The 6000-nt window shown below is 23.3% G+C and overlaps 1 protein-coding gene and 1 long non-coding RNA gene across 10 annotated transcripts in view; one reads left to right on the top strand and one right to left on the bottom strand.

Moving 5' to 3' along the window:
* Positions 1-769: 769 nt before the first annotated feature.
* Positions 770-2373, bottom strand: LOC105423517 (uncharacterized). Of its 3 annotated transcripts, XR_016140736.1 has the most exons (4): positions 2096-2373; positions 1818-2008; positions 1229-1740; positions 770-972 (listed from the first exon to the last, which is right to left on the bottom strand). It is a non-coding gene; the product is annotated as an uncharacterized LOC105423517 (long non-coding RNA). The 3 variants fall into 3 exon arrangements; XR_967403.3 differs by having other exon boundaries at positions 770-1740; positions 2096-2350; XR_016140735.1 differs by having other exon boundaries at positions 770-1740; positions 1853-2008; positions 2096-2327.
* A 210-nt stretch (positions 2374-2583) lies between these two features.
* Positions 2584-6000, top strand: part of LOC105426115 (uncharacterized) — a 115767-nt gene continuing 112350 nt past the window's right edge. Inside the window, exons 1-4 of one of the 7 annotated variants that reach the window (XM_089082719.1) lie at positions 2584-2772; positions 3202-3346; positions 3442-3547; positions 3627-3701. The gene's annotated coding sequence lies outside the window, so the exon portion shown is untranslated. The remainder of the gene's footprint in view (positions 2773-3201; positions 3347-3441; positions 3548-3626; positions 3702-6000) is intronic. The other 6 variants (XM_089082714.1, XM_089082717.1, XM_089082718.1 and 3 more) reach the window with 6 other exon arrangements.

Below are 6000 nucleotides of genomic sequence, written 5' to 3'. Positions count from 1 at the left end.
CTTTTTATATATAGATTCAAATCAACTTTATTAAGGAATTATTAAGAATGAGATAAGAGAATGAGATAAGAATGAGATAATAGAGAGAGCATTTTCTTTGTTAAAGGGAAGATTTCGAAGAAACTTAAATATCTGCATATGAATGGCAGATTTGATTCCTTATGTGATATTAGCTTGTTGTGTGTTACATAATCTCTGTCTTAAGGAATATAACGATAGAGTGGAGGATTTTATTGAAGAAGGCAATATGATGAAATAAATGAAGGAAATTATGGTCGAGACCCAACTAATAGACTTGAGGAAGAAATTTATAATGACGCTTAGGGTCTAGCAAAACGCAATTATTTAGCAGCATTAATAGTTTGAATTATAATATTTAAATATAGTTTAATAGTATCTATGAATTATATTCTATTTTATTATAAAAAAGAAACAAACTCATATAATTAAAATGACTAGAGTTGCAAATTCCTTAATATATAATACGAAACTGATGTAAAAATTAATCAATGCTGATATAACGATTTTAGAATATGATTGCTTGATAGAATTTCTATTAATAGTAATTTTTAAATCTCTTTGAATTCCTAACTGTTAAGTTTTTAAATTATATGTAATTCGATATAGTTATATCATTTTGTTAAAATACAGTTTTTATTATTTCATCATTTCTAATAATATTCGAATGGAGGGAATATTTGACTATAACTACTAAATCTATAGATATATATTTATAGATATATACTTATAATAATATAATACAAAATCCTTTCCTTAAACCTATTTTATTATAGAACAAAGTAACATTTTCCGTTTTATAAACTAGAATTATAGATTTAACAAATATATAGTATTGAATGAAATTCATATAAAATTATATAGTTTTCTTTTTTAAGTATCGGCAAAAAAATATTGAAATAAACAAATATTTTTTACTCTTTGGCAATGTCTTAGATATCAAATTTCGTATTTCTAAAAAAAAAGAAAAACAAAAAATAATAGAAATGTAAAAAGATAAGACAATACAAAACACAAAAATAAAAAAACAAAAGACATAATACAATAACAAAATACAGAGAAAAGAATATGTATATCCTTATAGTTTATCTTAATAAGAATATAAATAGAATGTAATATATTAATTTTTATATATTAATTTTTATAATTTATCGATGAATTTTGCCATCATTTCTTTATATACAGCAACTGCTCGATCAAATTCTGCTACCTCTTTGTGTCATTGTTCCCTTGTTCTTTCTTCACTTTCTTCTAGCATCTTCTCTAAAGCAGCAGATCATTCACCTAATTTCTTTTGAACTCTGGTTTTTTTTATTTTTTTCGTTTTATCATATTCATCTTTACCAAATTCATTTTCTATCTCACTCTCTTGAGAACTAGATGTTGCTGATCGCTTTCTTAAATTAGAAACTAGGACAACACAACAAGTTGGATACAAGATTTATCTCCCAATATTTCTTCAAATTCATCGAAAAACTTACGTCATTGGGCTATTGCCTGATTGCTTATTATGATCTTTTACTTTTATATATTTTTTTCGCAATTCTTTAAATTTGTTTTCGCATTGTGTACCAGTTTATATCTACTGACTATTTTCAGTTTGAAGAACGGTGGAAATTTTTTTTATATTTCTGAGGACTTGCATTTTCCATTTCTAAAATCACTTTCATTCTTTCAAAGCATAAATTAATCGTTTCGCAACATTATTATCCTTCCAAGATGCTGTAATATTGGAAAAAAAACAAATATAGTTTGATGATCGATAATATATTTAATAATTATAATATTATTATGAGTACATTATCAAAAAATATGATGAGATGAAAATTCATACTATGTTGTGTTAATGATTGAGTACTCGTAGATGCTTTATTAGATTCGAGGTTATCAAAATTTTCGAGCTTATAATTCATATCGTTTAAAGTTATTTGTTGTAGTTGAAAGAACGCCAAAGATTCTTCCGAAACAGATACTGATATTAAGTTTTTATCTATAAAAAAACATATTTTTAACTGAAAAGATATGTATGCAATATTTTATTTTATTTTATAAAGGTACAAGTAAATTACAAATTTACCACTTATCTATTATGTCGAATACTATTAAATATCCTTAAGGATCATATATTGGCTCATTTTTTTCGTTAGTACATAATTTATATCGTTCTTTTAATAAGTTTATACGCGCCATTGTTACAGTTTAAAGAATGCCGCTAAATACAAAGAATTACCCGCGTCCATCCACCCTGAAATTTCAGAGTGGAAAATTTTTTTCTTGAGGTGTACTCTAAGTGTCGGTCCATAATAAATGATTTAAGCTTTAAGAAGTAAGAAATTGACCAATTATAATCGAATATGAAAAGAATAATCGACTATGATTGGTCAATTTCTTACGACTTAAAGATTAAATACTTATTGTGGACCGACACTAACAGAACGGCTTTATCTCTGTCATTGGTACAACCCAAACATTTCCGAACAGCGTGAGCTTTGGTAGGTGCATCCGGGTGAAGTTTCCGAACGCAGCCTAAATGTCGGTCCACAATAAGTGATTTAAGCTTTAAAAAGTAAGAAATTGACCAATTATAATCGAATATGAAAAGAATAATCGACTATGATTGGTCAATTTCTTACGACTTAAAGATTAAATACTTATTGTGGACCGACACTCAAGAGTCATATGATCTTTTAGTGATAACTTTTAACTGTTAGATTATATATGTAAAATATATAGATCGTGTAAAATATACAGAAGGTAAATACAATCAAAATTTAACAGAAATTTTTAAATAAATCTACATAATGTCAATTTTACTAAAATTCTATGAGCAATATTTCTATTTTATAACCTTAATTTATAATGCATTCAAGCAATGATAATATTGTGCAATTAATTTTATGCATATAAACTAGACAAATTACAAATTATAGAATATTTCATATTTTATGTCGATATATTCTTGAATAAAAAATATCTCATAAATTGTATTTTTTAATAATCTTATTTTAATACTTCTGTATGCAAAATGATTAAGAAAAAATTGATATACATTTATTTGAAAAAGCTGACATGATATCGATTTTGATCGTAAGAAAAAATATTTAAAAAATTGTTAATTAAAATATTAATTTTAACTGATTAATATTGTCTGTAAATTCTTTGTTCCATTAAATTATCTTATAGAGCCAAATTTATGGAAAATATGTTTTAAAAAATATCAACTACAAATTTTGTTAATTAAGAAAAATATAACAATTTTTATAATGACTGATAGTCTGACACTAAAAAAAGCATCTATGATAAATAGCAATGACAATATCATTATCCAGTAAGTAAAATATTAACAGATAGTTCGCAAACTATCAGCAGATTTAATTAAACATGTCAACAGATTGACATCAAATGCATTTGTATTTAACTTAGATTTTATTGGCACGACCTACAAAACATATTCAAGCAACAGATTAACAGTAAAAATAGAGCAGAATCTACTAACATGACCTGCCAGGAGACTGATAGTAGAAATCTAGTAGGCTTTGTTGTTTTATAATCATTTAAATTATAACATATTAGTCTTGAAAAATAATTTCTATTATTCTCTTTTCCAGATTTTATTTTAAAAGAATAATTGTTAATTCTTTTATTGATAGAAAAATTAATATATTCTATACAACACAAGTAAGGTATGATATTTTTTTAAAGATGTATACTATCGTTGATTTTTATATGTAGCAATGATTATTTTCCAGATATTATACTCAAATTTCTTTATTACAAAGAAACAATTATATTTTGCACTAAGTGCATATATAAAAGATACATAAATAATAGTGATATATTTGAATTTTAGTTATAACAATTTCGATATAGAGTGCCAAATTTTATATACAAGAAACAAACTCAAGCTAACAGTAGTCTTGTAATTATGTTTAGCAATTGTGTTTAGTGATTGTGCAAAGTTTGCTTGGTTTTTATCATTAATCTGTTATCAAACTGTTACACAGATCCTACTTGATTTCTGACATTAAAATGTTGCATTGGATATGTTTGTTTTTCTACCATCAATCTGTCGATAGTTCATGTTAGCAAGTTTTGTATATAATTTGGTTTTATAAAATGTTTACGAGCTTTGTCATATTTCTGATTATAGTTTGCGACATTCTTAAATATTACATACTCTGTTTGAAAAATTTGCTGTCTTTTTGTCATCAGAAATTGGTAGCACATTCTATTTAAAATATATTTCTGTATATTTCTACTTGGCTGTTGGAGTATATAATAATTTTTATTGGCAAACTGCTATCAAATAATGTCAGTAAATTTGGTTGAGAGAACAAGTTTAATATAATTTACAGTTAATATAATCTTTTCAATTTGTTAATATATTACCGGTATATTATTAACATTTTATTTAAAATGTTTATGGAATTACAAGTTGTTAAAAGATTATAAGAATATTATAATAAATATTCTATAATACTAATTCATTTCTATAATAAATATTATGGATAGATATTATATATCTATCCATAATATTTATTGTAAAAGGAAAGGAAAGGAAGCAAATAGAAAGAAAAAATACCCAGGTAAATATATATAAATATATAAATATAAATATATATATATTTATATTTATATATTTATATATGTTTACCTGGGTAATAGTAAATATATATATATATATATATAGTAAATATATATATAATAGTAAATATATATATATATAATAGTAAATATATATATATATATAGTAAATATATATATATATATATTTACTATATATAATATAAACATATATATATTTTTTCTATATATAATTATATATGACTTTATGTAATTACAAATTAAAATATCTATATATAATAACTTACCTATATATAATATATCTATATCTATATATAATCATGTATAACTTATTACATATATACAGGATGCCCCATTTTGCTCCAAATGACAACCTCAAGTATCTCTTGAACAGTTCATTTTAGAGAAAAAATGTTTCAAACAAAAGTTTTATGTCTTTGAGAAGAACTCGAAGATTGAAGAATTGGTTTGAGCTTGGATAATAATGGAATAATTATTTGAAAGTCACATGAAGATTACTTACAATTTCTTAAATAAAAATCCCTATTTTTTTATTGTATATTCTTATAGTTTATCTCGAGAGTTTTTAGCACACTATCTTAATATTTGTATGCACAGAATAATGAGATGAATCAATTAGTGTAAAGAAAATACATAATTGTTCAAAAAAGTAGAGATTTGCAATACAACGATTCTTCTTTTTGAAAAACAACTATATATTTTTTTTTTACATCAATTGATTTATCTCATTATTCTGCAAAAAAAAAAGGATTAAGATATAGTTGCCAAAAATAAATAGTTTACGAGATATTTTGTATTTTATATCAAATTGTATGTCAAATTCTAGTCATAACTCAGAAAGTAATTATTGAAAAAATACTTTATTATATTGTTTTAATTGAATGGCAGCAAAATTTATGTTGCTAAAAAAATAAATTATTAATTTTAAATAACATTAAATTTTACGTTAATGTTTGAAATGTATACATCTTTTATTATAAAAATAAAAAAATATTTCAATATTTACAATCTTTTTTACTTGTGAATGAACATTTTGATATTATACAAAAAAATTTATTATTATTTGCTTGTTAAAAATGTCTGCACAAATTATGAATTATCCAATGACATTGGACATGTCAATTTGAAACAATTATCAATTCTTATATCAATAAGTTGAACAATTCGAAATAAAAAACTTATTAACTTTAAATGTCTCAGTTTCAATTTTAATAAAAATGTACTGATTTGATTTTATTTTGTGTAAAAACAAATCTTCGAAAAACAAAAATTGAAAAATAGTAATCACCATAATCACCATTGTGAAAGAAATAATTGAATGTTAAAGATGACTTTTTTAAAGATTAAAACATTTAATATATTTATGGCATATACGGT

This window comes from Pogonomyrmex barbatus, unplaced genomic scaffold (genome assembly GCF_055798465.1).
Source record: "Pogonomyrmex barbatus isolate J1 unplaced genomic scaffold, ASM5579846v1 scaffold6, whole genome shotgun sequence".
Lineage (NCBI taxonomy): Eukaryota > Metazoa > Arthropoda > Insecta > Hymenoptera > Formicidae > Pogonomyrmex > Pogonomyrmex barbatus.
The sequence above is the reverse complement of the archived record's forward strand: the minus strand, read 5'-3'. Positions and strand labels throughout refer to the sequence as shown.